The sequence below is a fragment of the Budorcas taxicolor genome, chromosome 10, assembly GCF_023091745.1.
Source record: "Budorcas taxicolor isolate Tak-1 chromosome 10, Takin1.1, whole genome shotgun sequence".
Lineage (NCBI taxonomy): Eukaryota > Metazoa > Chordata > Mammalia > Artiodactyla > Bovidae > Budorcas > Budorcas taxicolor.
The window spans coordinates 91,634,407-91,650,081 of NC_068919.1; the positions used below are offsets into that span (position 1 = coordinate 91,634,407).

Here is a 15,675-nt window from a genome sequence, read left to right on the forward strand (position 1 = left end):
TAAGTTCAAGGGCTAGTTGCCTACTTGAAAACTCTGCAGAATGCAGTATTTCCCTACTCAGACTTTCAACTCTTTTTTTTTTTTTAGCATGGTTGTGCTAATTATGTCATGATGAGCGAATCGTCACCTGTCCCTTTTTTTATTTTTATATTTTAAAATTTTTGGAGTTGTGTGCTTTTCCTGCTCCTTAGGAAGAGTTCTCTACAGATGTCGCTGTCGGGTTCAGTCAGGGTGTTGCAGTAAAAGCAGAAGACTTGCTCTTGTCAAATGTCTGTGTCGGTGCCTTTGAGTTCACCTGTGTGTATGTGTACGTGCCTCTTAAGACTGTCTGTGCATTTTTCTTTCTAAGGAAGCCAATGGATAAATCATTACTTATGAAAAGTATAAGTTAATGAAGTGGGAGGTCATTAAACCCTTGTAACAAAGAATAGTCTGCTTCATTATCTGATATGTAGAGACAAGGATTGATTCAGAGGTAGGTTACGATTAGTTTGCAAAAGCCTCAATATGAAGATTCATAAACAGCAAAGGGAAAATGTAAAGAAAAGAAATGTATAACATGACAATAATTAATTAAACAAATGTGATGACAGTCACATGTTAATGCCAAGAAATTTATGTGATCAGTGTTGATGTGTCTAGCCATTGCCTTCTTGACTTTGATCCGACTTGCCTTTTTCTACTTATTCTCTCTGTATTCTTCTTTCTCTCTTTTTTTTCTTTCGTTTTACTTTTATTAACTGAAGTATATAGTTTATACTAGTGTTCACCCTTGATGTTGTATGTGCGGTGGGTTATAGCAAATGTATGTGTGTGTGTGTGTGCGCGCTTAGTCATGTCTGACTCTTTGCAACGCTGCGGACTAGTAGCCCACCAGGCTTCTCTGTCCATGGGATTTCCTAGGCAAGAATACTGGAGTGGGTTGCCATTTCAATGTATAATATACCCATAAACTCATCATCACAGTATCACATAGCATACTTTCATTGCCCTAAAAATCCCCTGTTGCTCCACCTGTTTTTCCTCCCAGACCCCTGCCCCAGAACTTCTGGCTACCACTGATTATTTTACAGTCCCTGTAGTTTTGTCTTTTCCAGAATGTCATGTAGCTGGAAGAATACAGTGTAAAGCCTTTTCAGACTGGCTTTTTTTCACTTAGCAATGCGCATTTGTTGTTCCCTTATATCTTTTTGTGGTTTGATAGCTCATTTCTTTCTATCGCTGAATACTGCCACTCTGTATGGATGTATACAATTTGTTTATCTGTTACCTAGTGAAGAACATCTTGATTGATTTGGCACATTTGGATAAATCTTTTATAATTATCCAAGTGTAGAATTTTATATGGACATATATTTTCAACATAAAGTGGGTATATACCAAGGAGTGTGATTACTGGATTTTATGGTAGGACAGTGGTTAACTTTGCAAGAAACTGTCAAACTGTGTTTCAGAGTGAAACTACCATTTTGCATTCCTACCAGCAAAGAATCAGAGTTCTTGTTGCTGCATATCCTCACCAGCATTTGGTGTTGTCAGTGTTTTGGGTTTTAACCTATATAACAGCTATGTAGTGGTATTTCATTGTTTTAATTTGCAATTTTCTAACAACGTAAGATGTTGTTGAGGATCTTGTCATATGCTTATTTACCATCATGTGTCTTCTTTAGTGAGATATATGTTCAGATATTTGGCTCATTTTTAAATTGAGTTGTTTTCTTTTCTACTGTTGACTTTTAAAAAGCTCTTTAAATATTTTGGATATATTTTGCAAATATATCCTCCCAATCACTGGTTTTTCTTTATATTATCTTAATAGTCTTCTACATTACAGAATAATTTTAATGAAGTCCTATTTAGAATTATTTTTCATTTCAAAAATTATGCTTTAGGTGTCTTTTTGCATATTATTTTGCCTTTTTCTTCATTTCTGAGAACTCAAAATGCAGTTCTGTGTGACCTGTGGCCTTGCCATTTTCTAGTCACATGATCTTGAACAAATTTCATTTCCTCTCAGTTTCCAAGTTCTTTGTCTATAACATGGAAATAATAATGTGTTCTTCCTGAGTGTGTTTAGAGGGTTATTCCTTGGAAGAAAAGTTATGACCAACCTAGATAGCATATTCAAAAGCAGAGACATTACTTTGCCAACTATGGTCCATCTAGTCAAGGCTATGGTTTTTCCAGTGGTCATGTATGGATGTGAGAGGTGGACTGTGAAGAAGGCTGAGCACTGAGGAATTGATGCTTTTGAACTGTGGTGTTGGAGAAGACTCTTGAGAGTCCCTTGGACTGCAAGGAGATCCAACCAGTCCATTCTGAAGGAGATCAGCCCTGGGATTTCTTTGGAAAGAATGATGCTAAAGCTGAAACTCCAGTCCTTTGGCCACCTCTTGTGAGGAGTTAACTCATTGGAAAAGACTTTGATGCTGGGAGGGATTGGGGGCAGGAGGAGAAGGGGACGACCGAGGATGAGATGGCTGGATGGCATCACGGACTCGATGGACGTGAATCTGAGTGAACTCCGGGAGTTGGTGATGGACAGGGAGGCCTGGCATGCTGTGATTCATGGGGTTGCAAAGAGTCGGACACGACTGAGCAACTGAACTGAACCGAAAGGGTTATGTAAGACTATGCATTGAAAATCACCATTTAAACTGTAAGTTTCTGTGTTATTTTATTTTCCCTTATCTTCCTCACCATTTTCTGTTACCTAGTCTTGAATATAGGAGACATATTTGTACACTCATCATGTACATGAATAAATAATTCTTTCACTGAACTGGTGGTTAGTAGCAAGTTGCATATATATGAACCCAGCCAAAAGAAGTGTTAAAAATGATCTGAACTGACCGTTCGCACCTTAAGTCAGTTGGACTGAGAGGGTGAGTGATGTGTGTGTGTGGGCTTGTCCGTCTTGCACCGGGTCTTTTGGTGCTCTAGGCTTAGTGAGCTCAGAGTAGTCCAAGGTCACATTTTAAAATTAAAATTAATCCAAGGTCATATTTTAACCCTAAAATTAATTTGACAGAGAGAACAATTCCATTGTGGGCCCTCATACCCAACCTTGTCATAAATATTGGCTCAACAAAACCTCAGATCCATTGAGGCAGTGGTTTTCAAACTGTGTTCTGTGGAGATGGTGAGGTCTGAAAATATGTGTATCCTGCAGTTGTTTGGGGAGGGGAACAGTACTGTCAGGACTCTGAGACCACCCTCCTGACTTCATGAGAACACTTTTGCTTGTTTTAATTAAGTTCTCATGTAAAATTGTGCTTGAAGAAATGTTTTTTCCTGCTAACAAATTTTTTCTATAAATCAAAATTATGAACGGAAGTTCAAGATTCTAATAAATTCACTGGTACTGTGTCTTACAAACTAGAGAATATATATCAAGTCTGTTTATTGGAAGAATTATATTAAATGCATTAGTTGTTTTATATGACTAGAATGCCATTGGGATGTTATCCAAGATACGGTGTTTGAACAGTGAACTAGTCTTACCTTAAAGCCTTCTGTTTTTATAACTGCCTATGACAGAGCCACTATATCTTGTCACTAGTTCAACTCAAGTTGAAAAGCACTTATTCCCACACTCTAATATGTTTTCTCTCTCACTTGATTTATAAACCTGGCCTTTATATTTCGAGAGCCAAGGATGTGGATGTAAGGCCTGAGATATAAATGATGAGGTTGTTTATTATTCTCTTCTTTCTCCAAAGAGACAGATCAAGCAAGAGCTAGAAGCAAGAATTGTATGAATGGAAATAAAAAGGATGCCTCAATGGAAACATTAAACCCATTACTTTTAGATGTTTAGTCCATTAATTTCTACTGATCCACCCTTTGAAATATCTTCTGTGTCTGGTTCTCTGTTTCTATTCCCACAACTTCCCTCCTTCCAAATATTTTTCAGTTCACGTAATTCTCCCTGTGTTCATTCCCTCTCACCTTTAATTCATTTTACACATGGCCTTGAAAATTAACTTTTTAAAATGCTAATCCTATACTATTGCTTTAAGGCTAAGGAAAAAAAACACTCAAATGAATATTCCTTATGTCAGGATCAAATTCTTACTAAACACCATGGTATTCAAGTTTTCCATAAGTTTCATTTATCTTTAAAAAGATTCAAATTCTTTTAGTATTTCCCAATTTTATTTTTTAAGGCTTTGCTCATGTTTTATTTCTATAATCTCATCTGGTTGTCAAAATATATGGACTGTTCTCCTTTCAAAGTTCAGTCTGGTCTATCACTCCAACCATCTTTGGATCACTATATTTAAATTGCTCTAAATATATATCCTGAGAAATTAATTTTGACTAAATTAATACTAACTTTTAATTATTTCTGTTGTATTTATAAGTAGACTGCTATCTGTTGGAAAACAAGAATCAGGTTGTCCACAGTACCACAACCACAGAAAACAATGAAATCCACTATGATTTCTTATGAGTACTTATTATGACCAGGATATGTGATAAGCACCATGTCTTTTATTTTTTAATCTTCAGAGTCACTGCAAGCTAGTCTTTATTATTTCATTTGACACATGAGAAAATAAAGGCTTATAGATAGGTGTTAAATAGCTTTACCAAGATACCACAAATAATATTTAGTAGAGCTGAACTTAAAACCTAATTCTGTTGGAAAACTAACAAACAGAAAACCCTTTTCAGTTTATATATTGTACAATATTTGCTTTGGTATCTATTTCAGCAGACAATACAGCTCTACCAAAAAGGAAAATTTGAAATGAGTTTTTGAAATCCAGCCTTACAGAAGGAAACAGTAGTCTTGATAAGGAAACAGATTAAAATATTTCCAAAGCTTCCTTAGAATAACTAAATTCCTATCTCAAAAAAAAAAAAAAAAAAAAAAAGAAGGGAAAAATGCACACACACCAAAAAAAAAAAAGTTAATTACTGTGAGGTAAAGAACTGATATTGGAGTCATGTTAGAGACCCTTACTAGTTGCGCTATGACATGAAATTTCCGCGAATCAAGCAAACATTATAAAGTTCTGTGACCAAAGATAGAAAAGGGTAAGGTGGTCCTTGTGAAGCTGAAAACTCAGCATCTGTGCCCTATATGAGAGTTGGAGCATAAAGAAGGCTAAGCACCAAAAGATTGATGCTTTTGAACTGTAGTGTTGCAGAAGGCTCTTGAGAGGCCTTTGGACTGAAAGGAGATCCAACTAGTCCATCCTAAAGGAGATCCATCCTGAATATTCATTGGAAGGACTGATGCTGAGGCTGAAGCTCTAATACTTTGGCCACTTGATGCAAAGAGGTAACTCATTTGAAAAGACCCTGATGCAGGGAAAGATTGAAGGCAGGAGAAGGGGATGACAGAGGATGAGATGGTTGGATGGCATCACCGACTCAATGGACATGAGTCTGAGCAAGCTCCAGGAGATAGTGAAGGACAGGGAAGCCTGGTGTGCTGCAGTTATGGGGTCGCCAGGAGTCAGACATGACTGAGTGACTGAACAAGAAGAAAAGAGTAGCTTTATTGCTTTGCCAGGAAAGGTGGACTCACTGGGCTCCTGCCCCTTAATGGGCTCGATAAAGGACAGAAATGGTCTGGATGGTCTGGACCTAACAGAAGCAGAAGATATTAAGAAGAGGTGGCAAGAATACACAGAAGAACTATACAAAAAAGATCTTCACGACCCAGATAATCATGTTGATGTGATCACTAATCTAGAGCCAGACATCTTGGAATGTGAAGTCAAGTGGGCCTTATAAAGATCACTACGAACAAAGCTAGTGGAGGTGATGGAATTCCAGTTGAGCTGTTTAAAATCCTGAAAGATGATGCTGTGAAAGCGCTGCACTGAATATGCCAGCAAATTTGGAAAACTCAGCAGTGGCCACAGGACTGGAAAAGGTCACTTTTCATTCCAATCCCAAAGAAAGGCAATGCCAAAGAATGCTCAAACTACAGCACAATTGCACTCATCTCACATCCTAGTAAACTAACGCTGAAAATTCTGCAAGCCAGGCTTCAGCAATACGTGAACCACGAACTCCCTGATGTTCAAGCTGGTTTTAGAAAAGGCAGAGGAACCAGAGATCAAATTGCCAACATCCGCTGGATCATCGAAAAAGCAAGAGAGTTCCAGAAAAGCATCTACTTCTGCTTTATTGACTATGCCCAATCCTTCACCTGTGTGGATCACAATAAACTGTGGAAAATTCTGAAAGAGATGGGAATACCAGATCACCTGACCTGCCTCTTGAGAAATCTGTATGCAGGTCAGGAAGCAACAGTTAGAACTGGACATGGAACAACAGACTGATTCCAAATAGGAAAAGGAGTACGTCAAGGCTGTATATTGTCACCCTGCTTATTTAATTTATATGCAGAGTACATCATGAGAAACGCTGGATTGGAAGAAACACAAGCTGGAATCGAGATTGCTGGGAGAAATATCAATAACAGATATGTAGATGACACCACTCTTATGGCAGAGAGTGAAGAGGAACTAAGAAGCCCTTGATAAAAGTGAAAGAGGAGAGCAAAAAACGTTGGCTTAAAGCTCAACATTCAGAAAATGAAGATCATGGCATCCGGGTCCCATCACTTCATGGGAAATAGATGGGGAAACAGTGGAAACAGTGTCAGAATTTATTTTTATGGGCTCCAAAATCACTGCAGATGGTGACTGCAGCCATGAAATTAAAAGACGCTTACTCCTTGAAAGAAAAGTTATGACCAACCTAGATAGTATATTCAAAAGCAGAGACATTACTTTGCCGACTAAGGTCCGTCTAGTCAAGGCTATGGTTTTTCCAGTGGTCATGTATGGATGTGAGAGGTGAACTGTGAAGAAGGCTGAGTGCTGAAGAATTGATGCGTTTGAACTGTGGTGTTGGAGAAGACTCTTGAGAGTCCCTTGGACTGCAAGGAGATCCAACCAGTCCATTCTGAAGGAGATCAGCCCTGGGATTTCTTTGGAAGGAATGATGCTAAAGCTGAAGCTCCAGTACTTTGGCCACCTCATGCGAAGAGTTGACTCATTGGAAAAGACTCTGATGCTGGGAGGGATTGGGGCCAGGAGGAGAAGGGGACGACTGAGGATGAGATGGCTGGATGGCATCACGGACTCGATGGACGTGAATCTGAGTGAACTCCGGGAGATGGTGATGGACAGGGAGGCCTGGCGTGCTGCGATTCATGGGGTCACAAGGAGTTGGACATGACTGAGTGACTGAACTGAACCGAACTAGGGTGTGTTAGGGCCTGCACTCCTTTAATCTGATCTCAGGTGGTTTCTGCTGAGCTTCTCTGGCTCTCAAGGTTATGAAAGTGTGACTTTCTCTGGAATTAATAATTAATTCTCTGGAATTAAGAATGCTTCATCAAGTATCTAATATCTTGCATTTGTTGGGGATGTTAGTTCTGCAGAAGGGCTCAAAGATGTTGTTATGTGGACCTCTTGAAGCAGAACCAGGATTCAGCCCAAACCTGCTCTGTTGTTTCTTGACTGCTCCTCCCTTGTATCCCTTTCCTTGAAATCAGGGAAGGTCAAGGAGGCTGAAGTCTGTTTCCTACAAACCAGAAACAGGGAACACAGAGAGGCTTCTCTACACCATTGTGCTCCATTTCACTTGGAGAAAACCCTGTCAAAGCATGGGCTATAGAGTTTTCTTTACTGAAGCTAGAATAAAGTGAAGTTTTTCAGTCGTGTCCGACTCTTTGCGACCCCATGGACAGTAGCCTACCAGGCTCTGCTGTCCATGGTATTTTCCAGGCAAGAATAATGGAGTGGGCTGCCATTTCCTTTTCCAGGGGATCTTCCCAACCCAGGGATCTAATCTGGATCTCCTGCATTGCAGACAGACACTTTACCATCAGAGCCACCAGGGGAAGACAGAGGAGTTTACAAAAGGCTTACCCTTTCTTTAGAAAAGTTTGCCAATGACTAGGTAGTACAAGCTCTGTTCTCTCCATAGGCTTTCATTCCCAAAGAAATTAGGGAAGAGATTATAGAACAATTCTGCTATTTATTCCACCAAAATAGTGTGACTTCTGGTCTCATGGTATTTTTAGCTAGCAGAAGCAGTAGAGTATATTTAGCATACTTATTCTAGCTTCCAGAATACTTATTCTAGCATACTTATTTTGGCTTCCCTGGTGGCTGGGAGGGTAAAACGTCTGCCTGAAATGCGGGAGACCTGGTTTAATCGCTGGGTTGGGAAGATCCCCTGGAGAAGGAAATGGCAACCAACCCCAGTACTCTTGCCTGGAAAATCCCATGGACAGAAGAGCCTGGTAGATTATGGTCCATGGTGTTGCAAAGAGTTGGACACGACTGAGTGACTTCACTTTCCTTTATCTGCAAAATGTTTTTCTTTGTTTAGAACGTTGAAGAAAGACATCTTTGAATGACTTCTTTGATAAATTTTTTTAAATAATTTTTTCTGATTGTTATAAGCTTCTGTTTTTCTACCTCTACAATGCCTTTGGTTATTATGGATATATATCACAGCACAAATATTACCCAATAATTTTTTGGAAAAAGCAAGGGTTCTATTAATAGCCATAGTGATGGGAAAACACATTTAGAAATCTCTATTTGTCCTCTCACTTCCAATTTGTTTCCTCTAATTCACTACGTCAATGAGTAAGGCAGCCTCACTTGGAACTAAAATTCCTTAATTTTCTGCTAGGCAGATTTCTTATCTTTCTGGGACAGACATTGTCTGGCTCTAATCAGATTGTTGACTGAGGAAACAAGAGCTTAGAGAGAGACTGAATAACATTCAAAAAAAGCAAATAAATAAAGAAGGCTAGGAAAACATAAGTACTCTCCCTAAAGAAAAAAAAAAGGACACATAAACTAAGTAAACTATTTATTTTCCCTCAAGAATGTCATTTCTTGACTGTTTGAGCAAGATCATTATTTGGGAGATAAAATAGCCATTGAATATCTTGTACTAAAATTTTTAAAAATCTGGTTATATTTTTAAATTTTTTTATAGCTTGAAATCTATGTGTGAGTTATAGCTATAATCTGTGTATCCTTCCTTTTCAGTTCAGCTCAGTCGCTCAGTCATGTCCGACTCTTTGTGACCCCATGAATTGCAGCACACCAGGCCTCCCTGTCCATCACCAACTCCCGGAGTTCACTCAGACTCACGTCCATCAAGTCCGTGATGCCATCCAGCCATCTCATCCTGTGTCGTCCCCTTCTCCTCCTGCCCCCAACCCCTCCCAGCATCAGAGTCTTTTCCAATGAGTCAACACTTCGCATGAGGTGGCCAAAGTATTGGAGTTTCAGCTTTAGCATCATTCTCACCAAAGAAATCCCAGGGCTGATCTCCTTCAGAATGGACTGGTTGGATCTCCTTGCAGTTCAAGGGACTCTCAAGAGTCTTCTCCAACACCACAGCTCAAAAGCATCAATTCTTCAGCACTCAGCCTTCTTCACAGTCCAACTCTCACATCCATACATGACCACAGGAAAAACCATAGCCTTGACTAGACGGACCTTAGTCAGCAAAGTAATGTCTCTGCTTTTGAATATGCTGTCTAGGTTGGTCATAACTTTTCTTTCAAGGAGTAAGCGTCTTTTAATTTCATGGCTGCAATCACCATCTGCAGTGATTTTGGAGCCCAGAAAAATAAAGTTTGATACTGTTTCCACTGTTTCCCCATCTATTTCCCATGAAGTGATGGGACCGGATGCCATGATCTTCGTTTTCTGAATGTTGAGCTTTAAGCCATCTTTTTTGCTCTCCTCTTTCACTTTCATCAAGAGGCTTTTTAGCTCCTCTTCACTTTCTGCCCTAAGGGTGATGTCATCTGTATATCTGAGGTTATTGATATTTCTCCCGGCAATCTTGATTCCAGCTTGTGTTTCTTCCAGTCCAGCGTTTCTCATGATGTAGTTACTCTGCATATAAATTAAATAAGCAGGGTGACAATATACAGCCTTGACATACTCCTTTTCCTATTTGGAACCAGTCTGTTGTTCCATGTCCAGTTCTAACTGTTGCTCCCTGACCTGCATACAGATTTCTCAAGAAGCAAGTCAGGTGGTCTGGTATTCCCATCTTAGTTTAGACTAAACTATCAAGGCAAAACCAGTTGGTTACTAAAACTTATGAGAAGGAACAAAGGGTAGTCTTAGGAAACAAACCTTAGAATTTCATGGGAATGAAAGTTGGTCAGATGATATGCCCCTTAAAGTTTTATATGGTTTAATTAATCATTGCTGAATTCTTAAAGAATCAAATGCATTTTGGATTTTAGGGCGGCTCCAAATGACAGAAATGTTATTGGAAATCCCTGAAAGGCCCAGCAGGATTTGTCTATCCTTATTAACTAGAAAAGAAAAGTTATGACCTTGGAAGAAAAGTTATGACCAACCTAGACAGCATATTAAAAAGCAGAGACACTACTTTGCCAACAAAGCCCATCTAGTCAAGGCTATGGTTTTTCCTGTGGTCATGTATGGATGTGAGAGTTGGACTGTAAAGAAAGATGAGAGCTGAAGAATTAATGCTTTTGAACTGTGATGTTGGAGAAGACTCTTGAGAGTCCCTTGGACTGCAAGGAGATCCAACCAGTCCATCCTAAAGGAGATCAGTTCTGAATATTCATTGGAAGGACTGATGATAAAGCTGAAATTCCAATACTTTGGCCACCTAATGCAAATAACTGACTCATTTGAAAAGACCTTTATGCTGGGAAAGATTGAAGGTGGGAGGAGAAGGGGATGATAGAGGATGAGATGGTTGGATGGCATCACTGACTCGTTGGACATTAGTTTGAATAAACTCCGGGAGTTGATGATGGACAGGGAGGTCTGGCATGCTGCAGTCCATGGGGTCACAAGGTGTTGGACATGACTGAATGACTGAACTGACTGACTGATTAACTAGAGAAGGTTGGGAAAACACTCTAGAAATGAAGTGTTATATAAAGACTAGTATCGTTATTGGGGTCATTAAGCATGAGATCATGTATAGTATGGAACTGGTCCGTCTTCCTTAATCCTAACAGACTGAAATTTCCCACTGTATATTTCCCTTCTTGTCTTCAAACTGCTATTGATTTTGAAATTGTGATTTTTTTTTTTTAAGAACCACATAAATGTGGATACATTTTAATTGTACTTTTGGGTCATTATTATAATCTAACCTAGAAGGATGTACATAATTATTTGAAATAAAATTTAATGTAACATTTTGGTAACCTTTATTTGAAGTTTAAAAATTATCTTTACTATTATTACCTTTTATTATATATGTTAATTATCCTTCCTCTTCTTAGTCTATGCATTCCCTTATTTTGAAAGCTAAAGTAGACTTGAGATTATTAAAGTTAGGGATGTGAAATTCCTTATTTCCTTCATTCTAAAATCCTTGAATATGTTTGTATCAGTTATTAGGAAATCTTTTGTTGGTATGAAACAAACTTTTAATCTGATAATGAGTTTTATCTTCAATAGAGATAAAGAATCCAGGATCATAGAAAAAGCAAGGGGTTTCCAGAAAAAGCATCTACTTCTAGTAAGCCTTTGACTGTGTGGAGCACAACAAACTGTAGAAATTCCTTAAATGGATGGGCATACCAGATCACCTTTCCTGTCTCCTGAGAAGCCCATGTGCAGGACAAGAGTCAACAATTAGAACTGGACATGGAAAAATGGACTGGATCCAAATTGGGAAAGGAGTACATCAAGGCTGTATATTGTCACCCTGCTTATATAACTTATAGGCAGGATACATCATGTGAAATGCCGGCCTAGATGAATCACAGGCTGAAATCAAGATTGCCAGGAGAAATTTTAACAGCCTCAGATATGCCGATGATACCACTCTAGTGGCAGAAAGCAAGAGAAACTAGACAGTCTCTTGATGAAAGTGAAAGAGGAGGGTGAAAAAGCTGGCTTAACACTAACACTCCAAAAATTAAGATCATGGCTTTGGGTCCCATCACTTCATGGCACATAGATGGGGAAAATGGAAACGATGTCACACTTTATTTTCTTGGGCCTCAAAATCACTGTGATGGTGGCTGCAGCCATGATATTAAAAGACGCTTGCTCCTTGAAAGAAAGACTATGACAACTAATGTAGATAGTGTATTGAAAAGCAGAGACATGCCCTGAGGGAATCCTTGTTGGTACAGAGGTGCCTGTAGGGGTCATGGGCCACCAGGCCACCCCCGGGGCTGGAGGCCTATGGTCCCTCCTAGGTCCTGATTCTCACCTCCTCAACTCCTCACCTCCCCGCCATCTTGGCAGGCCCCTACGGCTTGTGGCACAGATGTGGAGTGCATATTTTACCGTCTGTGAAAACTTCTCTGTAATTTATTTTTTCCTCACTCCAGTGTTAAAGATTACAGCAAATTTAAAAGATATGAATGAATATCCTACAAAAAGAAAAAAGACTTTATATATTTCTACTTATTCAGATTCCTCTGGAATAAGCAGAATTGCAGATGGATTGAGTGGAATTTTTTTCTGATCATTGTTACAGTGTTCTATGAGACAACCAGACAAAATATTTTGACAACAAAGATGATGATTCAGATACAGAGACATCAAATGACTTGCCAAAATTTACAGATGGAATCAAGGTCAGAAACAGAAATCAGGACAACCTGGTTCCTGGTCCTGTTCTTAGAATTATAGACCACACTGGCCTTTCCTACAGAAAAATCTGCTGATATTGAAATCTGTGATGAAGAGTTTGACTCTCCTGAATCAGCCCACCAGCAAACTCAAGGAGAGAGCCCCACTGAAGTTCACACTACTGAAGATGTTCCAGTTGCCGCAGAGTACATGAAATTTCTGAAGATTATGATATGGAGACAGAAAACAAATCCTCTGAGACTCTCCGAGACTAAACTGATGAAGAGTCACCAGCTAAACCTTGCAAAATTGTTGGCAAGAGCCAAGCTGTGAATGTGACTGTCCAGCAGAAATGACCTTGCAGCTGCTACTACTAGTTTCTGCCCAGCAGAAACGACCTTACTGAGAGCTAATAGCAGTGACCCCTATAAATGTGAACTTTGTGAGCCCAACAGGAGATATTTTTCTGATTTAAAGCAGCATATGATCTTGAAGCATACTGATTCAAAGGTGTGCTGCGTCTGCAGAGAAAGTTTCGCTGCCAGCTTCTGATCAAAAATCCAAACTGCATGAAGAGGATCCCGACATTTGTAAATACTGTGATTATAAGACAGAAAACTGTGGTATATGTACACAATGGAATACTAGTCAGCTATTAAAAAGAGTGCATTTGAATCAGTTCTAATGAGGTAGATAAAACTGCAGCCTATTATACAGAGTGAAGTAAATCAGAAAGAAAAATATCAATACAGCATACTAATGCATATATATGGAATTTAGAAAGATAGTAATGATGACCCTATATGCGAGACAGCAAAAGAGACACAAATGTAAAGAACAGACTTTTGGACTCTGTGGGAGAAGGTGAGGGTGGGATGATTTGATTGTCAGTCCAGGTTCAATGCATGAGACAGGGCACTCAGGGCCGGTGCACTGGGATGACCCTGAGGGATGGGATGGGAAGAAAGGTAGGAGAGGGGTTCAGGATGGGGGACACATGTACACCCATGGCTGATTCATGTCAATATATGGCAAAACCCACTATAATATTGAGTGGTTAAAATAAAATAATTAATTTTAAAAAAAGACTAATTTTTGAGACCCTCAGCTGGCACATTGCAGACACCCATTTTAGTGATCACTTTTATGGGTGTGAGAAGTGTGACATACAATTCTCCTAGAGCAGGGAACTCTACCTACATTTCCAGGAGCATAGCTGTGATATAAAGTGCTTGTGACCGTTCTGTGAACATGAAGCGAATGATCCAGAAGGCTTGCATAGCCGTGTGTTAAATGAGCATGCAGTTAATCAATAAAGTAATAAGTACAACAATGGAGAACATGGACAATAGAGCCTCTTAAACAAAAATCACACCTGACATGTAAAAACTTGTTAGTCAAGTATGTGGATTTCAGAGTAGACTTCATACAAATGTTAACAGATACATTGCTATTGAACATGTTACATTTTTTCCACATTTGTGATGACTGTGGGAAGGGCTTCTCAAGTACGCTAGAATATTGCAAACACTTAAATCACATTTATCTGAAGGGATTTGCTTATGTCAATACTCTGAATATTCAACAGGAGAGACTGAAGATTTTAAAATTCATCTGGATCACAAACATTCAGCTGTTTTACCTCATAACTGTAGTGAATGCTTGATGAAGTTTGGAAGTGAAAGGGAATTAATAAGTCAATTTCCAGTCTATGAGACACCTTGATTGTTCTCTTTAAATTCCATAATGTTGATGTGAAATAACTACTTTGGCAATGTTAAAAAAAAAAAAAAAAGCAGAGACATCACTTTGCTGACAAAAGTCCATATAGTCAAAGCTATGTTTTTTCCAGGATATACGGATGTGACAGTTGGACCATAAAGAAGGCTTAGTGCCAAAGAACTGATGCTTTCAAATTGTGGTACCAGAGAAGACTCTTGAGAGTCCCTTAGATAGCAAGGAGAACACAACAGTCAATCCTGAAGGAAAGCACCCTTAAATATTCATTGGAAGGACTGATGCTGAAGCTGAAACTCCAGTACTTTGGCTACCTGATGTGAAGAGCTGACCCCTTGGAAAAGACCCCGATGCTGGGAAAGATTGAAGGCTGGAGGAGAAGGCGACAACAGAGGATGAGATGGTTGGATGGCATCACCAACTCAATGGATATGAGTTTGAGAAAACTCAGGGAGATAATGAAGGACAGGGAAGCCTGGCTTGCTGCAGTCCATGGGGTCACAAAGAGCCAGACATAACTTAGCCACTTAACAACAACAGCATCTCCAATAAGACTTTGTGTTCATTATTCATTTTATTTGTTATATGATGCTTTTACTTTTATATTATACTGAGGAATACCTATATTTATTACATTTCTTTGTAATTAACAAAATGCTTTCTTTCATTGAAAGACAAACTCCATAAACATAGAGGGTCAAAAAAAGAAAAGAAAGTTAAAAGAAAAAGTGAAAATGTAGTTGCTCAGTCCAGTCCGTTACAACACCATGGACTATAGCCCGCCAGTCTCCTCTGTCTATGGAATTCTTAAGGCAGAATACTAGAGTGGGTAGCCATTCCCTTCTCCAGAGGATCTTCCCAACCCAGGGACTGAACCAAAGTCTCTTGCATTGAAGGCAAATTCTTTACCATCCAAGCCACCAGTTCAGTTTAGTTCAGTTCAGTTGCTCAGTCATGTCCAACTCTTTGTGACCCCATGGACTGCAGTACACCAGGCCTCCTGTCCATCACCACTCCTGGAATTTACTCAAACTCATGTCCATTGAGTTGGTGATGGTATCCAACCATCTTATCCTTTGTCATCCCCTTCTCCTCCTGCCTTCAATCATTCCCAGCATCAGGGTCTTTTCAAATGAGTCACTTCTTTGCAGCAGGTGGCCAAAGTATTAGAGTTTCAGCTTCAGCATCAGTCCTTCCAATGAATATTCAGAACTGATCTCCTTTGGGATGGACTGGTTGGATCTCCTTGCAGTCCAAGGGACTCTCAAGAGTCTTCTCCTGCACCACAGTTCAAAAGCTTCAATTCTTCAGTTCTCAGCTTTCTTTATAGTACAACTCTCACATC

The 15,675-nt window shown here is 39.4% G+C and overlaps 1 pseudogene; it reads left to right on the forward strand.

Annotated features, from left to right (window-relative positions):
• The first annotated feature begins 12,378 nt into the window (after positions 1–12,378).
• On the forward strand, positions 12,379–14,318 carry LOC128054849 (zinc finger protein 639-like; annotated as a pseudogene).
• Positions 14,319–15,675: the final 1,357 nt, after the last annotated feature.